A 23229-nucleotide genomic window follows, 5' to 3' on the forward strand; every position below is an offset into this window, starting at 1 on the left:
AGCAAGAAAACTCATAAGTTCAGTACATATCGCATAACTGCATGGCTACCCTAGCAGACCAGATACGATCCAGCACCGCAGCACAACATGCCATCGCGGCACACAGTAGTTAGAGTGGCCTGTTTCGAGTAGTGTAGGAGGCCGACGGATGTAAGACTTGCAGCTCTGAAGGCTATGAAAACGATCGAATAGAAGTCGCTTCTGCACCTGCACCACAAATCCTCCCAATTCTCCAACTGTGACCGAGAGCCATCCCTCCCTTGACATTATGACTTTATTCATTCATTCACTTCCATGTATTGCCCTCCTCCTTGGTCTTCAATGCAACCAGTGCGTTTTCAATACATAAACTACACTTGGCTTGAGAGAAAGCCGACTGCCACTTCCCGATGCCTGTTTTTCACGGACTTGGAAGTGCGATGGTGAATAATGGTAAAAAATACGCACCGGTCCTGAATGCTTGCATCGTCGTCGGCGTCGGAGACTCGGACCAGAGTGAAGTCGACACCGGGATTCAATATCTCATCCAGCAGAGTCACGGCTCGTGACTGGTACTGGTACATTGTGCGTGAGTGCTGCATAGCCATTACCAGCCACGTCTTTATCTGCAGGGAGTGTTAGTAAAGAAAAGAGCTCTTTTTCACTTATAGTAGGTGTACGTTGTCAGATGCCAAAAGGCTCAATTCTCGGTCACAAAGAAGGTCGTTAAACGGGGCCCTGAACCACACTCTCCTGGCCCAACGAAACGCTTTTGAGAAAAAAAAACGTTTTTAAAGAGCTACTTTAGCGGGTCAAAGATGAATATAAAACGTTTATCTTTTGAAGCTTACCCTAATTCGAATAATTCTCTCTATTTCCCTTTCATCCAAGCTTCCGGCAACATCGTCGCATATACCAAGACCACAGGGCAAGTGACGTTGCCCACTGCAACACAACTTGCACTAGTACATAAAGCAAATCGTGGCGGATTACGGTGGCCGCGTTCTCCCCACAAATTTCGCGGCGTAAGGCGTAATACCCTAGTACAGCCCAATACAAAGGCTTCAACTAAATTTCTCTTTTTTAGATTGAAATCATAAGTTTTCAATATCGTATTACCTTTTGTGCAGCTTTAACAAGTAATTAAGACTTCCCCGAAGGGACATCGTTATGTTATTTGGTGCTCCAACTTCGACAAACCGAGACAAACATTCCAACTTTTTGTCTTATGGAGAACAAACAAGTTCTTGTGATAGAATGGTCGACTGGAATGGCCTTCCTAACGAAATCGTTGCTGCCACCTGCCCATCTTCCTTTTTTCAACTTCTGTATGACCATTTTTTTAAATAATTAGTTACAATGATCCATACTGCTTGTATAAGATGATCCTTACTGTATTTATAAGAACCCACCTCTCCTGTAATTTCCCTGTGGGGGACTTTTAAGATAATAAACTAAACTGAACTGAACTGAGCCGTTCTAGGCAACCCTTCTCACATAAGTGCGCACACTCACAGGGACACATTCACAGACGACAGATACTTAAAAGCATTTACCCCGAAAGCCCACTTCGAGAACTTTCGTTTACCAGCTCAAGAACTGGGGGTTTTAGATTATGGCGTACATTAGCATCGCGGACACGTCTTGTTAGTTGAACAGCATGGTTTCCACAATGTGAAAGGCGTCATCCATATAACTATTGCTGAAATAAAGTTGAACAATCGTCTATACAACCACTACGGGAATAATATTCTGATTAACATGTATGGCACAAAAAAGAACAAAAGATATTTAAAGGCCCTGAAAGGAATACTGAGACAAATAAATTCAATTACTCTCCTCTAAAACACATCTGGCTATGTTCAGGTTGACTGGGCAGCAAAAAACTGATTTATCGCCTAGGAAAATTGGTTTAAAAATCTTCCCGCCATTCGAAAGTTCACAGCTAAGGGTTTAGCTAACTTCTGCTAAAGTTCGAAAAATGATAGCCAGATCTACGAAGGATTACCTTGCTCAGATTGATAGGCTATTGTCATCGCCAGGTAAGCGTATTTTTAAACTCTCCTAGTTTTGCAATTCAGAGAGGTAAATTAGCCCAGTTTATAATCAATAACTTCAGCGAAAAAATTTCTGCGCAAGATGCAGAGTGTCTTGAGAAATGCCCGTGAAGATGTTTTCTTAAAAGAGACTCCCTAATTTTTTTTTCGCTTGAAATACAGCACGCGAGATTTAAACATGTCCCTGTACGCTCTTGCATAGGGATAATATGTACCCTCAACCGCGCCCTGACTGCAGGAAATCAATTTCACAAAACTGTAATGGATAAACAGTCAGCCGGTCATAGCGTCAGTTATGCATGAGCGCGTGGTTGCGTTTTCCTATCACGATCACAATGGTGTCGGATAGACGCTATCATGTTGGACAGAAATTGTTTGTGCTGGCCTATCTGAATACGTAGCACTAGCTCTCATCGCAGAACCACAACCCGCTGCGAAGACGAAAATACAGGTAATTTAAATTTGTTAATTAGCAAAAAGATTAATTAAATACATATTCACCTGTACAAGACAGCTGTGTGCGTGCTTCAATAAAACCTTCGTCGACATCGTTCACTAAACAGTGTTAAGTTGGGTAAGTTGTACTTAGCATGCCATTTTAGGTTACTTCAGCGCAAAAGAGATGGACACAGAGGTATTTCTCTTAGTCTCGTCCTTTTTTGCGCTATAATCACTGATAATGACACTCCGTTTATTTCTTGAAGCTTGGCAAAATCTACCTCAAACGCATTGTATATTTCGAGGAGCAGGAGAGACGCAGTAACACGTGGATAGGAAAGACGTCTTTTTTTCTCGCACTACTCTTAAACCCTTGCAACGTTGATTCTTACCTGCGGCAAGGCCAGGTTGAACACCTTCTGCTGGCGGCTGTTGGACTTCTCTAACTCGCTGATGATCTTCTTGGAGGCCCCCAGAGCTCGTGCCAAGTTCTTGTTCCTCCAAAGAACAGCGCGCACTTTGTTCTTGTACGTGGCTGTTTAAGGAAAGGCGAAATATCAAGCATGTCAGCCTTTTTATTACAACAGCACTACCTCACAGGCGAAGCTGAAAAATCCGGGGTATGTGTGCAGCCTGAAGCTTTGACCTTCGACGTAGCGCCAGCAGCGGAGGTCTTGCGCAGCTCCTAAATCAACGCGCGAAACCGGCACCCCACTCCACCCCCTCCTCCCCGCGCGCGGCTGCTGATAACGGCTGACGATAAGACCATTCATGCGGTTACCTTTGAAGCGGTGTTGCCTTATGTGCTTTCGCACATCCTACCCGAATTACCTACGTTGAAGCCGTACCATTTTTTTTTATTTTGGGTGTAACCAGATCCCACGCCTAGTCCAGCAAGGTGTGTTTAAATTACATTGAACTTTCGCAATGCGCTACAATGTTTTCGGCGTGTTTCCCTCTAGATGGGCTGCACTTCGCATAACAGTAAAGCTTCTGCTAAAGTATCAAACTTTAGGTAATCCCTTTATTTCGAGGTCGCTCCTTTCGGTTTTAATCCACTGAAAACTTCATCCAGAGCTAAGGAAGTACACGCTGAAGAAGTCCATCTGAGAACAGGCATTTGAGCTAGTCGTTTGAGTGTTCGCCTCGCATGAGGGAAGTGCACGGTTTGATCCCCAGTGATACATTGAGTACCAGCTTTCCTCTTTCAGTTGTTTTGTTCTTGGATTCTTTACAGTGAAATACTTGAAAAATGGGAAATTTACAATCTTGAGTACACTAAACAGGGTAGCAATGACCTTTACCGCATAAGACGAATTTCAGTCCCTCACAGATAGATTTTATGTCAAGGGAGGGTAATGTGACGAAAGGCCGTTTTTTAAGCTTGTGCTACCGATGGGTATGCCACAGGACTGAAAATCGAACCCCGCATCTCTCGCATGACAAGCGAACTCTGAAATCGCAAAGTCGAATTCAGCCGCAATTTGACAAAGCGCTCTTGAAGGGAGCCTACGCCCTTCTCCCTTCAAAGAGAAAAGAAATGAATCCACAACATAGTTTCAAAGGAAAGATAAAGACGTTGACTCAAAACGCGTAAAACCACGACTTCCGGTAAATGTGCCTCTTCAATAGTGAAGTGCATCTCAGAAATGGCAAAATTTATCACCGCGACTTCTTTAAGTACGCCTGACCTGCTTGAACTTCGCAGTGACATCCATGATCTAGCGCCTGAACTTATCTGTAAACAAATATCTTGGCTACGTCGTAATGAAATTAAAGCAGTACCTCTTGCGCGCTCAGTATTTTAAGCTGTCTGGCAGCACGTTCGGAGCACCGAAAAGCCCAACAGAGATAAAAGGCGGCCACGATCGCCTTCGTTCCAGCTCGAGTAGCAAGGAGCAAAGCCATCGGCTTCACCTCGTGTTGTCCTGTGAACGCCTGCTAGGTAATGGTATATACTTAACAGTTTCTCTCTTTCCATGCAAGGCAGCAAGAATCACTACAGGCGAACAATTGAAACCCTGCCAAGCAAACCAGCGGGCGAGGGAACCCTCACCCAATAAATCCGATGCACTGATGATGGAACTCTGGTTGCTCCTGTTGCCCCAGCGGATGTTGAACTTCACCTGCAAAGTACATTGAAATGATCCAAAGTTTTGTTAAAACATAGAACCTGGCTCGGAAGTGAGACGAGTAAGTCGAAGGCCCTTTACAGCTCGTACTATAGCTGTCACTTTCCATTCTATGCAGCAAATTTTCGAGAAAAAAATCACAGGACAGTTACGAGTGTTGCGCGAATGCGTGAGCCTAAATTGTGTTGTGACAGTGAAGAAAGGTGGCGGATGCCTTGTGAAGAAATTCGCTTTTGAAGGTGGGGACTTTCCGCAACTTACTCCAATACCACCTAGTCCAATCACCTACAACGGCCTTCCAAACCGTACACTTGAGGCCCCGATAACTATAGCCGAGGTGCAAGCTGCAGCCCGTGCATTGCAGCGCAACACCGCTCCTGGAGCGCATAAAATCACAAACGCTATTATTCGTAACCCGAGTCATGCACACATCAAAGCCATCACTGACTTCTTCAATGATGAACTCTAGGAGAAGGATATTGTACCTCAGGATTGGCGTCATGCCGAAATTATCACCATTCCCAATCCCGGCAAGCGGCCATCACTTGATTCTCTCCGGCACAGCTGCCTAACATGTTTTGGAAATCTCTATAAACGAGTCATCTACACCAGCCTCACTACTATATTGAAGACAATGACCTCTTCCCCCTACTATGGTTTGGTTCAGGCCAGGGCTTTCGGCCCAAGACGCCTTCCTGCTCCTGAGAGGATAAGTACTTACCAACATCACCAGAGATTAATAACATCTCATCTTGGCCTTAGATTTAAAGGGCGCCTTCCACAACATATCCCACGAGGCGATCCTTCAAGCCGTAAATGACTAACGGCAGAGAAAAGGTATTTGCTTACGTGCGTGCGTTCCTCACGGGCCACACGGCCACGATAGCCATCGGACAAAGCCGCTCCGACGTAAAAGCCTTGCCACACAAAGGCACACCTTAGGGAGCTATTATTTCTTCCCTGCTTTTCAACATTGCTAACATTGCTATGCTCAGGCTATCACGTGCACTGCAAGCATTTCCAAATGTCTGCTTTACCATATACGCGTATGATATAACTAAATGGGCCATAAAGGGTTTCCTGGGTCAAAAGGAAACCACCCTACAATCCGCAGCCCGGATCGTCGAGGACTTCGCCACGAAAAGCGGCCTCCACTGCGCCCCGGAGAACTTGGAGGTCATCCGAGTTCATGGTCTCAGATACGCCCCTCCAGGTACCGTCAACCTCACGATCGAGGGTCAAGCCATCGGGGAAGTTAACCTGACCCGCATTCTTAGTCTTTGGATACAGAGCAACCTCCGTGCTACCCACACCATCCAGACTCTCAAAACCACCGCAAACCAGATAGCTCGCATGATCAGCCGCATTACCAAGCATCGCCAAGGAATGCGGGAAGAAGACACTCTTCGGCTGGTGCAAGCACTGGTACTTAGCCGAATCACATACGGACTACCCTTTCACGCGCTAACAAAGGGAGAGGAACAGCAAGTTGTCACCATCATAAGAGGGGTATGCAAGATGGCCCTTAAGCTTCCTAAAAACACCTCGACGGAGCGTCTGACCGCTCTAGGGATGTTAAACATCCTTGCGGAACTACCAGCAGCCATTCGTGCATCTCAAACACCAAGACTTCAGACCACCCAAGCTGGACGAGCTATCCTACTCCGAGTAGGCACAGTTGCAGACATACGCGCACTAGATACTCAATCCTCTCTAGAACAAAAACACAGGAAATACATCAGCGTGGCCCCGATACCGAAACATATGCTTAAAGACGTTCACAGAGGCAGACGACGAGCTCGAGTATCCTACCTACGCCTACGCCTAGCCAATCCCCCGAACGTGGTTTATGTTGACGCCGCAGCATACCCGGACTATGACAAGTACGCAGTGGCGGCAATGAACCACCGCTTCTCCACTCTATTCACTGCTTCTGTAAAAGTCGAAACCCCAGCGGCCGCGTAGACCACCGCCGTGGCCATTGCTATTAGGCATTATGAGCCCCAAGGCCAAGGCGCTCATGTGATCACAGGCTCGCAACACGCGTGTCGAAACTTTCCGAGAGACCGTTTTCCCAAGCACGTCAGTCGGCTCATGGGCCCTGCACTTCTCGCAGAGCACCACCAAATCACCTGCACCCCAGGTCACGAGAGGCTGGAGGGAAATGAGAGGGCACATGCTCTAGCTCGAGGCAACATCGACCGAGCGGGGCCACAAACCGTGCCCGCTTTTACCCCTCTACATTCTGGGTATAACGAACGCCTCGAGTTTCAGCGACTTGAAAGGAGACACTTCCCTCCACCGCATAGGAAATTAGACACCCCAGATGCCGTCCGTTGGCGGCAGATCCAGATGAACACATTTTCAAACCTCCAAAGACTACATCTCATACACCCAACATTATACTCCGACACCAGTCCCTGGTGCATGGCCCGCCCTACACTCTCACATTTCGTGGGGATGTGGAGCTGAACCAAACACTACACAGACAGAAGTTATATCTTTTGAGCAGTGGGAGGCGCTGTTGACCAGCGATAACCTGGAGGACCAACGGGCTCTCATAAAGCAGGTACGCAGGGCAGCTCAAGCCAGTTGAGCCCTGGAATCAGGGCCCCACCCAATAGCTCGCCCAACTCCCCTTCCTTTAATAAAGTTTTTCCTCCCCCTCCTCCGCAACTTTGTACATAGCAATAAACAGATACCTCATATTTGTTTATTTTTGTCGACTGCTATCCATTCTGGGACGTCTGGCTTCCCAAATATAGAGTAAAAAAGCGTAGCAATAAAGTTAACTTCGTAGGCAATTGTTTCCCGTCCTCATAACCTTGCTTTCGTAAGCCGCTGTCCAAGTTAGTCCCCTAACCTTGGTAAATAATTCTAAAATGACAGCGTTCCATATCACACGCAATTCAAAAACCATTCCCTAAAGTTGAAATATCACCACAGGTAAGCACTTTTCATGTTTTCATACAGAACACCAAGAGCTTGATTTGGGGCCTGCGAATAAAAGGCTGCCGATTAGGGGTTCACGGATGCAGAAGACAACAGTGACAGCTTATCACATACGCAGTCTGCCTACACCGGGTGTGACAAGGAAGAATAAGTATAATCTTGAAAAATAGGAATTTTTAGGCAAAATTATGACTTTTGCGGCACGGTAGTGCCAGGATTGGCGGACGTCAGAAAACTGTTGAAGAATCTTGACTAGTAAGATGGTTAACTAATTTCATTAAATTTTAAACTATTAGAGTTAGGCGTCTAGTGGCAATTAGAGCTTTGTACCCGACCGTTAATAATTAATAACAATATATCGTTGCACACCTGAACCACGCCGTAAGGGAAGGGATAAAAGGAGAACGTGAAAGAAGAAAGGAAGAAAAAGGTGCGGTAGTGGAGGGCTCCGGAATAATTTCGACCACCTGGAGATCTAACATGCGCTGCCATCGCACAGCACACGGGCGCCTTAGCGTTTTGCCTCCATAAAAACGCAGCCGACGGGGTCGGGTTCGAACCCGTGAACTCAGGATCAGTAGCCGAGCGCCCTAACCACTGAGCCACCGCGGCGGGGCCCGTTAGTAACCGCCATATCAGTTCTTGTAATTTCGAAAACACCATTACCCTCGCCGCTGTGGGTCGACAAAATTTAGCATTTTCGACTATTTACGTAAGCTGGAGGGGTTGCATTGCCTGCAAGCTTTCGAAAGCGCATGTATTTCACACGAAGCTGCCAAAATTTATCGGGCCGCCGCGGCGAGGATAATCGGGCTTTCGAAATTCCAAAAAACTGATATGGCGGTTACTAACGGGCACCTAAATATCTCTAATTGCAGCTAGACGCCTAGCTCTAATAGTCAAAAAGTTAATTATTAAGAATTATTTAGCCATCTTACTAGTTAACATGTGTCATCGGTTTTCTGATGCTCGCCAACCCTGGCAATACCATTCCGCAAAAGCCATTATTTTACCTCAAAAATCCAATTTTTGAAAATTGTCTTCAAGTCTTCCTAGTAAGACCGGGTATATTAAGCTAATTCAACCAGTTCACTATGACCATCTCGTCCTATTTGCGTGCGCTCTTTCCCAAATGTGGTATGTCAGTTGTCTGTCGACTGCGACATCATCATGCCCCAAAACAAGACCACTTGTATTTAGATACGCAGTGTTATGTATAATGCGCAGCATATTTTTTATGACCTAGGACACTGACAACTTACACAACAGTGCTTTCGTCGCCAGCAGCGGTTAAAGAGTACCCGTCATTGTGGCATTAAACGGACTATTCCTCGTCTGGCTAGTGAAAAGTACAGTACATTCCTTTTTCATTACAATCGAGTACCGTTCTTGTAAGGACTGCTCTAGGGATGAAAAAGCATAGAAAACATTTCACAAGATGACCTTTCTTCTGGCTAGTTCCGAAAATTGGAAACAACGACCACATTTATTCTTAACGTGACTCTCACTGCATTACATATGCAGAATAAACATGTGCGCTTCACAGCACTCAAAGCCTCTTACAGCTTAGAAAGCGGAACATTGCGCAGATAGATTGGCCGCGACGCCAGCTGCGAAATATAGTAAAGATAGCTACCTGCGACTGCAAAACAGGGCGACTGGCGCCAAAGCGTTGTAGAGCAAAACCGGTGTGAAAGGAAAGAGTAAATACATGGCTTCGCGGAATGCTAAACTGACGAAATTGGTAAAATACAAGGCCCTTGTAGCACAGCTTAAAATGTCACTTTCTCACTATCGACGTAGTGCAAGGAAGTACAGCGAGCAGAATCTGCCAACAGACCGAGAAATTAAGCTGAGCTTACCAGACGGGAAGCTCCTGCTGACGCCATCGTAGCTGCTACCTCACTGATCGCTCGCAGAAAAGAAATGAAGACGCCAATGGCGTACGCCCACCGCAGAACATCAGCAGCGCACCCTCGTGGGAACAATACGGAAAAGACGAAGGCAATGATCGTATGTCTTTGTCTTCTGTACTTCGCTAACTGGTTCAGTTTTCTTCCCTGCTACAACGAAGGGTGTGGTCGATATTTTTGTTTTCCTATGCAGTAATATTTCTATTCGGGAATGGATATTAAAAACGCCGCACTCAAACGGGCGTTTGGAATGTTCTTTCAAAGCGCACGTCAGCTACCACCGCCAAAATAAACTGTGCGGACAAACACAATATTTGTAAGTTTTAACGATTCTAAATATATTTTAATTACTCATTAAACATATTTTGTCTCCATACATTTGGTTGGAAAGGACTACGCTTTTTTTAAATAAAATAATATGTATGTTCGCGTTCCCTCACAGTAGCGGCCAGCGGCTTTTATGCCGTCCACCTTGACTATTCTGCGGCTTGCTTGTCGCCGGCTGACGGTTAGTCGCGACCTTAGCCGGCGTATCTCATCACCTCGTGACTTCGTTGCGTGCGGCTGCTAGCCTTTTATCTGCGTTGTTTTCAAGTGCTTGGCTACTTTTTTTCCTCGTTCTACGTTCTAGTCGGCTACGTGTGAGCGCTTGTTTTTTTTCCATACCAGCCATAGTTCTAGTCGTACTTTTTTCGCGCTACTGCTTTCGGAAAGACGTGTGGTTCAAGTACTAGAGCGCACTGCACGCGAGGAACTGGTGCTACGTAAAAAAATGTCAAAGTCAGAACTCCGCTGTTGGCATCGCATTGCAACGGTGGGTTTGGTAGTATGGTAACCCGCCTACAATGAGTGCCTGTAGCAGCATAAAATGTCTGTTTTCCATGCGATCTAAAAAGCACACATCTAATTTCGCCGGGTAAGCGAAAGCTTTCCCGGGAAAGCGCCGGGAAACTACTATGAATGCTCTATTTCCGTAGGGTAGTTCTACAGAAATTGTTCCTTTACGTGTACCTGTTCAGTACACGGGCGTTTTAGTACTCATTCTTGAGTTCGGGTGTGTTTTATTCTCAGGAGCTCCTGCCTATAAACTTCGCCCTCTTGTGCTTTTGGAGCGTGAGGCGTTGCGGCTTTGTCTGGGGCTTCCAAAATATGTCGCCAATGCTGTTCTGCACCTTGAGGCGCGAATGCCTTCGTTATCAGCTAGGTTTCGCCTTTTAACAGTTCAAACATTTTTAAAATTGTGCGACTAACCTCTTCACGCTTCCAGTATAATATTTCTTAGTCAACCTTCCGCCTATTTTAGTGCTGCCTGGTCTCAATTTCACACCCCGCAGATATGTTACGAGCAGTCCCTCCTTGATTGCATAAATATTCATTACACAGATGTCCGCCAAATATATAACAACTCCTCATCTGTCCAGATTGAAATCGATGACATTTTCCCATCGAATGCAAAGCTGCAGCCCTTTCTGCTTCTTCAGGGTCTATTGCAGGACCACCTAAGGTCCTTTCCCTCTCATGTTCTTATTGCTACCGATGCCTCGCAGGATCACGAAAAGGCAGGTGTGGGAATGTTTTCGCCTTCACTGGATTGGTCTTTTTCTCTCCGTCTTCCTGACTTCACTCCAATTTTTCTGGCTGAATTATTAGCAGTAATCTTAGCCTTACGAACATTAGAATCTACCGTTTCCCAGGTCGTGGGTATGACAGACTCTCTGTCCATTTGCTCTTCCTTATCCTCACCCACTGACTCTCGGCCATTACGCCTCTTTAAGTTCCTGATTCCGCTCCATCTAAATTCGGTAAGGTTGCTTTGGGTACCCGGTCACATGGGCTTTCACTTAAATGAGGTTGCAGATTCCTTAGCAAGAGCCGCTCTCAGCGGCCCAATTGTTGCTGTCCTGCCATCGTGTGCATATACAGCTGCGGTGAGGTTTCGCAGCTACACAATATTTCAGGAATTTACTGCCTCGGCTCTTTCATCATCTCCCGAATATCAGCATCTTCTGCATCCTTGCAGTAGCAAAGACTGGCGCTCACGCAGACTAGAGGTCTCTTTCACGCGCTTGCGTTGCCGGGTTCCCCTCCTAAATTTCTACCTTCACAGATCTGGCCTGTTAGCTTCCCCACTGTGCCCTTTTTGTGCCGAACCTGAGACAATAGATCACTTCCTGCTGTTCTGCCGCCGCTTTTCTCATTTGAGGAAGCGTCTTTTGCAAATTCCATTTCATCAACTGGGCTTGCCTGTGTCTTCCGCGGTTGTTCTTTCCAATGGCGCTTCTTTGCTTGGACGAAGCGACAGGAGTGTGCGTTCTGCTGTGCAAAATTTTCTTCAAGAAACGCAGAAACTCCCATTCTAATTTCTTTTTCCCGCCCTCAGTCAGTACGACATTGCAACAATACAGGCATTGTGTACTATTATGCACATTAAGCAATTGTCCCGTCGTTGATCTCCAAGTTAACTGGACCCCTTTCCTTCCCTCTTCCAATCTCTCAGACCACATACCATTACCACTCCTTTTCCCGTCAAAACTTTCCTGTTTCCAGTAATTAACCGCCTGTGTCTTGGCCACTCCCCCGTAGTGGGTATGTGCCATTAACGTCTGAAGCCTTCCTTCCTTCCTTCCGGTTTACTAGACCGTGCATCCTGCCCAACACAGTCGCGGAACGCCATAGCCACTGTGCTACCACGAAGGGTAAGTACCATGGGCTTAACGGTGCCTTTATGTCTTTAAGGTCCAGCGATTATTGGGGAGAGGTCCTCAATTTCCTGTGGGAAGGTTGTGATGACGCCGCAAGGTCACGTGACCTTGGTTGCCCATCTGCCTCTCGTAGGTTGCTCTCTGGGCTCCCCCTCCTCCACAACGTACGTTTCAAGAGAGTGCTCCGCCGATCACCGCCCCCCCACTCCCTCCCGTCTCGGCCTCCTGCCCGCTCCTTTCGTAACACTATGTTGTCATCCTCTGAAGAATCCTAGCAACGTGCCTGTGGCTGATGGCGATGAGGATGACGTCCATGCTGCTATAGCCAGCGCACACGAAGGAACAACTTGACGCCTTCGGGCAATATTGCAACAGATAATCCGTGGGTAGACACGCAGAGAAATTGCCTGGGTGGTATCTGCGCTTTGTTCGGTGCTCGCTGTGATCTGTGTGCTCTGTCCTTGTCGCCCTTGCGTCTGACTAGCCTTCAAGGACCGTAACAACAGAAACATTGGTGGTGGTTTGGCTCTGGTTAAACCTGGAGTGACGCGATAGCTACAGCTGGCCGGGTGGAACTTGCTCAGTTTAATTGAAAAGTCACTTTTTCGCCGCTTCATTTCGCTGGACATTCCTTCTTCATGCCACTTGACACGGCGCATGCGCACAGCTGTTGCAGCTCAGTTTCACCGGTGCGCCGCGCCGCCAGCAGCAGCAGCTGCTCCGCACCACGGGGCTGGTCACGCGATCGACCACGTGACAGACCACGTGATCAGCAACGGCATCCGCTCCGCACGACGTGACCTACCACGTGACAGCGTTGCGGCGCAACCACAGGGTGGCGGCGCCGCCACGCTGAAGGCTCGAAATGATACCGTAATGTAGCTATCGCTAAAAAAGGCGACAGTGCCATTCACGTCAAAACGGCGGCAGCTACATTTATCGGGACGTTATTAGTTTGGACCTCCTGGCGGGCAGAATTTAAAACCCAGCTCTCTAAGCGTAAACGCCTCTTTTGCGGCCGGTCGAACGCAAACATAGCTGGAAAGAGCAAGAGAATCAGTTTCTATTCAGAACCGTAATTGGATGGAGTGGTCCACAGTGTCACTTCAACAATTGAGAGCAAGGAGATATACATGACTGTTCTCTCAGTCAAATGCGTTTACTCGGTCAGTAAATGCTCTGCCACAAGGTGCAGTAGGGTAATGCCCACCATTTATTGATACCACACTAATGGTTTTACTGCTTCCAGAGGCATTGTTTTTACGCTAATAAAGAAAGTACTTAGACATCTGATATGACAGGTGCCGACAATAGTGGCCATTGTTACATTTCTACTAGAATATCCTCAAATGGGAAAAAATTCCAAAGGCGTACTCTAAGTACAGCATAGAAGCACATACAAAAAGATAGAAAATTAAAAAAAACAGTACAATGCCACCATTAAACTCTTTCATGCAACCCTAGTTCCCGAGACACACCACAGCCCGGGCGCATGAGGCGAAAATAGGTTGGATCTGGCATTGCCGAGTGAACCACTCACGGTTTCACCACGAGATAGCCTTCTGCCCCAACATGAGTACTCAACGTAACGCAACGTCAAGTAGCAGCCGGGACACACTCCATGGGAGCGCCATACGTGGCTTCCCTAAGTCTATTGTTCGTGCGTGAGCATCGCTTCCTTCGCTCGTGATTCTTCTTTGCCTCATTCATGGTGAGTTGTTTTTCGCTCAGTTTCCCCTTCTCTTTGTCAGGTGCATGATTCCCGATAGACGCGACGGCGAGTAGGGCAAAGGAGCGGCAATAGACGCAGGTGTAGCAGACAAAACCTATGAGTTCAGTTCCAGGAAGCCATAAACACGCGGCGCGAAGGCTGGAACAGCCGCTGTTTCTTGTTCCTTCCCCGCGTCCCGTGCTTCTACTGCTTGCCGAAGAATAAATTTGAATCAGCTCTTCCTACAGAAAAGTTCAAAACGTGGCATTCGCACTGCATAAGTGCTGCTTGGCCAAAGTCGCTATACTAGGCATGAAGAATCAGATTGTGCTCATGAGGCGAAGCCGTTCATAATGTGTTTCCTTCCAGAAGAGGCCTTCTAGAAGGGAAAAAATTATGCCTGAGCAGCGTGTGACGACGGATATGCCGCCCGGACGTGTGGAATTGAATGCCCATGCTATGGAAACATCTCACAGATCAAGCACGCCTCCGGTCACAGCATGGTAGGGAGCAGTGTAGTACAGTGTAAAAATTGTTTATGGATTTAAGACCGATGCTCGCGATGAGGCAAATGAGAGCCGCTGAGTTTCTAGTCGCGACCAATGGGAAACGCTGTTCTCTCCGCATGATCGTCGTCGCACAATTTGCTCTGTGCTGTACTCGCGCACACAACAGCGGGACTCTTTCTAGCGAGCTCGAAGAGAACTCTGCAAACAAGAAAAAAAGAAAGGAAACGGCTCGCAGCAGAGAAGGTCAACCACAGCACTTGACGAAACGTTTGGTTGGAACGAGTTGGAGCTGTAAATTGAACAAAAATTGAACGCTGGGAACGCAAGTATTTGCGCCCTTTCTCCCCATTTTACCCCCGAGGGGAAATGGTTTATGATTTTTGAGGGTTTAACGTCCCAAAGCGACTCAGGCTATGAGGGACGCCGTAGTGAAGGGCTCCGGAAATTTCGACCACCTGGGGTATTTTTGCGTGCATTGAAATCGCACAGCACACGGGCCCCTAGAATTTCGCCTCCATCGAAATTCGACCGCCGCGGCCGGGATCGAACCCGCGTCTTTCGGGCCGGCAGCAGAGCGCCATAACCACTCAGCCACCGCGGCGGCCCCGAGGGGAAGTGAATTGCTAAAATCGGAGTTCGCTTGAAGGCGCATTTTCAAATTGGACAGAGGTGGCGTGGTAGTACGTGTTGGAGCCTGCGCGTCACTAGGCAAGCCGCAGCACTGTTCATGCCCCCCGGGTGCCCACGATGGGACGCTGATGCTCGGCTCACTGTCCGCGCTGCTTTCTGGCCTCCCTGCTACAGCAGGCTTTGAAAACAGCGTCCTCGCTCGTGTTGCATTTTTTTGCAACTTCTACCGCTACAGCATGCTATGGTGTGTGCTCGTGAGTATTCGTGCGCTCTTGAGTGAGCCAGAGCTCTAATTTCAAGCCAACTCGGTGAGCGCCGACAGACGAAGCCACTTTATAGTATACAGTGACACTGATTATTTAAACTGTAAAAGTCACTTCGTCTAAACAATGTTTTTGCCTCAGGTTTCATGTCCCGCCAGCTTCAGAGTAACACTGCCTTTGTTATGCATGGCCTGTTCTAACCTGCTTCTTTCTACTAAAAATTAGAATCAAAACAAGGGACAGGCATCTTCATGTACAGGCTGTTTGCAAGTTAGTGCTTCGTCATTGGTGTCACGGGACTATAAATTTTCTCGCCAAAAGACTTTGCTCGGGTAAGAATGGTTAATTTCTAGCCACTGTCATAGTGGCCAGGCATTCGACTCCCCGCCTTCTTCCGTGTTCTGCAAACAAAATTTACTTTTCCTCCCAGACAACGCTTAATACAGCTGCCTTTAGCTATGATTTGAAATTACTTCAAAACCTTATATATTAAAATTTACTATAAGTTTGTCCACGCTGAGAAAATTTTTTCTAAATGCGGTGTAGAGAAAAGAAAAGCATAATCGAGAAATTTCTTCGAGGCATAGAAGCCCAAAATCTGACCCTCCAAAGAGAAGAGAATGCAAAAGGCGATTATGAGACGGGACAGCCAAGCGTGCGAGAAGTGGTCTTCCGCGGCACCCAGATCAAGTGTTCAGCATTGGTTTTGTTGCCTCTTGGTTAGGCCTTCATTTATACTAAGGCCAGCACTAAGACGGACAGATTCAATTTAGGGCAACTCTTGCAGGTGCTTCTTCGAAAGCAGTTAATGAGTTTGGTGAATGCGTATGCCATGCTGACTACCGCGTGATTTTGGCTGGTGTTAAGCTGGCGGTAAACTCAGCCTAACGAACTAAAGCCAGCGGCAGCTCTGGCTTGGCGCGCTTCACTACCGAAGGCGTTGAGGAAGCCAGCCGTGCCTCAATTTTCATGGACGATTGCTCTATCTATATTGTATTTGTTGCATTATCTGACATCTTATTATAGCCAATGATTAGTTCCTAAACACCGTCCGCAGCGGCTTCGGTGCGAAGCAAGTTAGACCCGCCAAGGCTAAGCGAGCGTTGCTCTGCCCGGGCAGCACTTCGTCGCAAGGACGTGTCATACGCGTGGGTGCAATGTGTTATCCCTTATATCCTTCTATCCATATTACCGCCTGTTTATATATCGAATTATCGATATATCGCATTATTTTGTGATCTACTTCGAGTTCGATATATATATGTCCGACTCTACTCGCTCCTGAACGATTTAGTTGTTGAAAGAGGCGCTAAAGAAAACACGCTCAGTTGCAGAGCTGCGCCACAACCACGAGTCCTTCCGCAGTGCACGTTATGCGGCGATGGTCTGTCGCGTTCGCCTGATCTTGCACGAAAACAACCTAATAGGTTTGTGTGCTCAGGCATACATCTGCGACGCGGTCTCTGCGCTTGGAGACGCGGAACAGCTGTAAAATTCCTCTTCGGTGTCGGTTATCGCCTCTTTTACACAGTTTGACTTGCAGCTGCATTTCATGTGGCCCATAGAGATGCAAGGTATTGAGAACTCTTTTGGGAGGCAGTTATGATAAAGCCATTTTTCCAATCACTTTATTGCACGATTGTGGGCGGCATAATCATGGGTTCATGAGGGCTATCTCTCGATAATCCGTAACCAACAAACACTAACAAATGGTATTGGCTATTGCTCGACGGTACTTACACATTAAAAAGAAGTAAAATGTAACAATTAGGACAATTAAAAGACAATAAAACATTATAAAGCACTAAGAACATTAAAAGAGCCACCAGAAGCCAAAGCAGGATTGGAACGCCAAAAGGCAGTTTACGAATGGAACACAATTAAAAGACAATAAAACATTGTAAAGCACTAAGCAGATTAAATGACCCACCAGAACCCAAAGCAGGATTGGCACGCCAAATGCACTTCACGAATGGAAAGAACGCAATTATAGAAAATGTAAAATTGGCGAAAAATGAATAGGAAACGCGAAATAAGGAAAAATTGCGCATTTAAACTCTATTTCGAATGCTGTGCGTTCCTAATGTGTCTAATTAAAATAATGTAAGAGATAAAGAGGGCTTCATGAACTAGCGTGAAAGCTTTGGGTCCGGTAATCAGATAATGCAAAGTGCCATGAGTGTGTGTTCTAAAAAACCAGTGTCGATTTGTCCAATAATTTTTCCAGAAGTCATGGCCGCCGATGTTTCCTGTAGAAAACGAAAAAAAGAACATACGATACATTACATTAATTATGACAAAGTGACAAAGTAATTAACGCGAAATGCGACAAAAACTTCCGCTGGTGCAGATGCTGCAAATGGGTTGATTATGTAATTTTTCGAGGGTTGTTCGTTGTCTTATTCTAAATCGGTTCTCGATGAAGTGCATTTTGCGAACGCATGGTGACAGAATGAGCGAGTGCTCGCGAGCAAACCACTCATGCCGTCACTTCAGTGTCATAACTTCTGCTACAAAGTGGGAGGTGCAATGTTCCGGTATCCTTTCACAGCTCCTCTACGGACGGGCCTAAACTACAAAAATAACGTCTATTCCCACTGCACTTCACTTGGATTTGTAAAATAAAAAAAAACGAACGGTCGGCAGTTACCAAGAAGTTTGCACAACGCCATGGCGTTGCTTTTTCTTATCTTAGATTATGACGTAAAATTTCGGTCTCATAGCACAAAAAAGCCAAACGAAATTTAAGAACACAGTCATCAGTCGCCTTTTCAGTATAACGTAGCTTCTAAACAGCAAGTGTAGCCGCTCACTTTCCAATGTCTGGCTCCTTGTAGTTCTTCCCAATAGCAGCGCTGCGTACTGGCCGCCCGCTTGTAGACCGTGCGACCCTCTCTCCATCCGCCGCTGAAGAGGCCACAGCTGCAAAATTAAACACACACACACACAGCTGTATTTCCTGAGTGAAGCAGAAAGTAAAATTTGCTCATTAATTTGAAAGGGTTTTTATGGACCATAATCTCAATTTGCTCGAGGGGATGCTTGTAGCGCGACAAAAAACACAAGGGACAGACGAACGGGACAAGCGCGCTTGTCCCGTTCGTCTCTGTCCCTTGTTTTTTTTGTCGCGCTACAAGCATCCCCTCGAGCAAAATGAACCAACTCGCCCAGCAAAATGTTTTATTGAATCTAAATTTGGTTTGTTATATTGGTTAGTACTATCAATTATACATAAATAGAAGAAGCGCCTCAGAAGCACAGCAGTTTTTGTTTTCGTTTCATTAACTGATATACGTACATGTGGGTGAGGTTTTGGTGGCACACCCCAGAGCGAAATACAATTATACAGCAGCTGTAATCACTGGTCCACCATTATGTTGACATATGAACTCCACCCGCACAACGACGTAATTTGTGCACCCCTAGTCTTGTTGCCACCACGTAGGACCGACGGTTAGGCTTATTTACAAGTGTGAATTATGGGACAGTAAGGCTTAGAGCACATCCGATATATCCGCTCCCCATTTTCGGCTTGCTTCTAATGCAGGAATCAAAAACTTACAAAGCAAGTGAATAAAGCAGCGCAGTTTCGCACATTTCGCCATTCATCTTTGGATACCGTAACTGAGGACGCAGTTCTACGCTGCAGAGTCATGTTGCGAGCGTGGTGCTATGCAGCTGAACCACGCTACAAACGGCAGCAGATACCCTTGCTAAACTAACGTCAAGAATCGGACCACCGTGCTGGCCAGAATAATCAGAATTTCTCGTCATACGTCCTAAGGTACAGAATTACCAAACCCCCATAGAAATCCAAATTCAGGGCAGACAGGTATACCATGTCCATAAAATACGCATTCTAGGACTGTACTTTCAACAGGATGGAAAAACGAAGGCACAATTAAGCGACTGAAAAAGGTCATAGCAGCCACCACGCAACTCATTAAAAGGGTGGGTGGACGCGCACATGGGCTGAGAGAGGAGGACACCCTTCGTGTAGTGCACGCCTATGCCCCCAACCGAATTTTTTATGCTACGCCATACCTGAAACTGACAACCAGTGAGGTCCAGCAAACAGACTGCTTGATTAAGAAAGCAACAAATGTAGCACTTAAATTACCAAAAAAACACTAGAAACGAAAAAATGCTCGAACTGGGAGACCATAACACCGCACATAAACTTCGCGGGCCAACTTACAAGCACATTATAATAGACTGTGCGTCTACAATCGTCGGCGGCTTCAATGTCAATTTTAATGATTCACCCCGACCAGACGAGTTTTCGTACAACTCTTGGTTTTATAATAGACTATCCGCTACAGCTACCGGACGACGCATACTCAGTCAGCTAGGAATCACTTTCCCTGTAAACAACCCATCAATAAGAACTCTCCCCACCCACATTCACACTTTAATATATGCCACCCCATTACCTAGGAACATGAACCCCCACCATGACCAAGGTCGCAGGAAGGCGCGCGCGGCAGAGCTGCTCAAATGATACGCGGATGAGCCGGATGCTATTTGGGCGGATGCCGCCTTTGATGAGCACGGAGCCACTGCGGTTGTCCACAACCCACACATACCACCCCTAACTTTCAGGCACCACCTCTGAGGAAGCCGAGGACACCGCTATAGCCATTGCTCTGGCATACACATACGCCCGTTACAATATTAGTGACTCAAAAACCGTCACTTTAAATTTTTGGCATGGGCAGGGTTCATCCCACCGAGCAATGCCTGCTGCACATGCCCACCCGCCACCTCTTCCGACGCGCTGAGCTCATCTCCGTACCTGCGCACTCGGGAAATCTCGGCAACTAGGCTGCCGACTTCTTAGCCTGAAGGTTTAGAAACCGGCCACAGGCGGATATAGTAGGGGATTTCTCGAAGCAGCTTATGCACTCCTTTGCTGATGTCATCGCAAAATCCCGCGCTGACCGCCTAATCTACCCGCCACCCCACCAATCCCTCACTACCAGAGAAATGTCAGTTTGGCGTCGCCTGCAGGCGCGAACGTTGCCTACACCAGCCAATCCTTCTAAATTTGTGCCGGTACCCCCATATGCCATTTTGTTCTCCCACCCAAGGCCACTCTTACCCACATGCTCTTATCTTGCCCGGCCTCCCCTGGCCTCGCCGGTCCGGTGCCTCTCCGAATTTGGGAGGACAGGGAGACCTCACTACGGTCCGCGTACCTCGCCATGCAGAAGATCGTGATCAGCCGGGCCGCATACGTCATGGACCAACACCACATGAACGTCTAGACTGTCAGTGGGGTCATGCGGAGACCCAGCAGGCCTGCGGGCCTCGGATTCTCTTGTTGAATAAAGTTTCCGTCCGTCCGTCCATTCGTCCGTCCGTCCGTTCGTCCCTTTTAACGCGACAGCGTTAAGGAGCTCGTGTCGAAGAAAAGCCGGTGTCGGCGTCGGCGGCGTTGGCCGTGAGCGAAAAATCCTCCTCCTCGCAATGTACCCCGCTGCCCCAACAGATAGCGCTCGACGGCAGCGCCTCCCGCTCGTCTAGTTCGGGTGCGGTGCGGCGGCACGCAAGAATCACGCGGTGAGCGGCGTACAATGCAGTGCGCATCCAAAGCGCGTTCACTACGAAGCTTGCGGCTTGCTGCCCGTTCGTTCGGCGCGGAAGCCATGCTGGCGTTCGGGGCATCGGGTTTGTCGAGAACGATGTGTCGACGAACTATAACTGCAACTTGAGTCCCGCGCGTTTCGGCAAGAGGCCTGGCAGTGCTTCTACGTGGTTTGCCGCTCCGCGCGTCCGTTTCACCGTACCTAGCAAAGCGGTACGGTGAATGCGTCGCGCAAAACGGGCGATGGCATTCCGTGGACTCCCTGCCAGTGCTGCAACGCGCTGTCGCGTTCCACTCTTAAAGGCGGAGCTTGAGCGTCCTCCAATTTTTTCTCCTTAGTTTCCATTCTTCTTCCCTTCTCTGCCAGCGTGATCCTGGCGTCCTTCCAGAGCGGGATAGTTAAAATACATTCTTTTTTAACTTTCTCGTCACATAGCAGACTACGCGGCAGTTAAGCGAACTTTGCGTGACTATGCCCCCATCACACTTCAAAAGCTCATCCGGGCCAAAACTTGCTTTTTCGCCCACCGCCTTACACGGTTTTGTATGACTAATAAGCAGCATAACAGTAACTTTGGCAAAGCTCTTCGGCATTTCTAATTCTGCCACTATTCCTTTTGACGAAACCCACCTTTTGGATGTGAACATAACAAATGACACGCCAGGTAGCAGCACGTATTTCAAGTCGCTCGAACTTACAAATAAACGTGGTGGTCACGCGGATTGCGTTCTTTGTATCCGAAGGTCGTAATAGGCGGACTTGCGCTATTGCAGCAAAAACACACTTTCAGACAAGAGTGGCCTTCATTTCATTAAAAAGTCAGTTGTTATTGTCTGAATTCCGTTTTCAACGATTAGTGAACACTGCTCGATCGCTCTACGCAATGGTGACTCAGTCTGCATGCTTCCTGCACGTGGAAGAATTGAAGACGGCGGCGAAGGCCACGTGACTGGATGAGCGAGCAGGCATACCTTGTGACAGGTACTCTCATATTTCATATTGCTGTCATTGAATGATCATCGGGCGTGTGCAGAAGTTTCGCGTCCAACACTGCCCCTGTCATGCTTTTACCGCACATATTCTACTTTAAACGTTTCGCCCAACCGGTGCGCGTGCACACGCGTGCGCACACAAGCACACACACATGCACACACACACACATCAACTGACCTTTAGCCTGCATGGGCATGCTTAGTCGGCGTTAAACTTAAATTTAAGAGTCGCATCTTGATATTTTTTGAAGGTCGACATTTCTTTGGATGAGATCACGGGCGCTATTAGACGCTGAGAAGGCCATAAGAAGGTGCATACTCACAAGATGCGGTACCATCCTCCGAAGTTTCTCGACTAGCTCTGCGGCGGCGAGATGTCTTGGCTCCCTGGCGTTTCGTTGGCCGCGAGTTGCCTCGGTCTATAGTGGGCACTGGTTCGATGGCGGCAGCTGGATGAGTCGAAGGCCCCATGCCGCCGAGTCCAGTCACAGCCGCCGGCTCATTCTCTTTGGCTCGCGCATAGCTTGCTTGGCTCCCCTTCTCAGCGTCCTGCATAAAAGCAGAAAGCACATTCTGAAGCTGAAGCAGGAGCTGTGACCGCGCGAGTGCACGAAACGAAGGCATCTGAAGGCCTCTTAGTTTCAGACGTCGGACCTGTAGCAGTGTGGTCTCACGAATAAAGAGCGCTCACCAGCTACGCCAACCGCGAGCCATCAATGTGGACGCACTAGCTAAGTCTATTGCTTAAGGAATGTTATCATTAATAGCGTATACGCAGATATAATGCTACTGTCAATGGTACAGCTGGATAAAAGAAACATGGGAAAAATCAGCTGCCGTCTAGTTTGATTTGTTCACATATTCATAAAAGGCATTGATGAGCTAATACACTAGAAATCGACAAAATACGATTCGTTACTTTAATAATGTGTCGTTCGACCGAGATAGCCCTTACGACGATGAAAAGCCAATCAATTCTTTCTCACTAATTACTGATTTTTTAAAAGCATTCCAACCAGTCAATCCTAATATTCTTACAAAGTTACAGAACTACTGCGTCTGTGGAGCAGAGCTACTGGAATGATATCTAGCTCGGCCATAGAATACAGTACGTCGATATCGGTGGCGCTAGACCTACTTGACAAGTCATTGTCACCAATATGCCGAAAATAAGCATTCCAGGCCAATTTGTATTCCCAGTCGATGTCAGCGATATATTGTACTGCGTACTAGGGGCGAAGTTTGTTCCATACGCTGATGGCAGGTACTTCTCTAATGGGAACAAGTAAACTGTATATGTCCCGAAGCCATAGATGGACTATGAGGGATGCCGTAGTGGGGAGCTCTGGATTAGACTACCTGG

The 23229-nt window shown here is 47.4% G+C and overlaps 1 long non-coding RNA gene across 1 annotated transcript; it reads right to left on the reverse strand.

Annotated features, from left to right (window-relative positions):
• Positions 1–17263: 17263 nt before the first annotated feature.
• LOC144123229 (uncharacterized) lies at positions 17264–22307 on the reverse strand. Its single transcript, XR_013313046.1, has 3 exons — positions 22190–22307; positions 18100–18208; positions 17264–17535 (listed from the first exon to the last, which is right to left on the reverse strand). It is a non-coding gene; the product is annotated as an uncharacterized LOC144123229 (long non-coding RNA).
• Between the last annotated feature and the right edge of the window lie 922 nt (positions 22308–23229).

Source organism: Amblyomma americanum, chromosome 3 (assembly GCF_052857255.1).
Source record: "Amblyomma americanum isolate KBUSLIRL-KWMA chromosome 3, ASM5285725v1, whole genome shotgun sequence".
Lineage (NCBI taxonomy): Eukaryota > Metazoa > Arthropoda > Arachnida > Ixodida > Ixodidae > Amblyomma > Amblyomma americanum.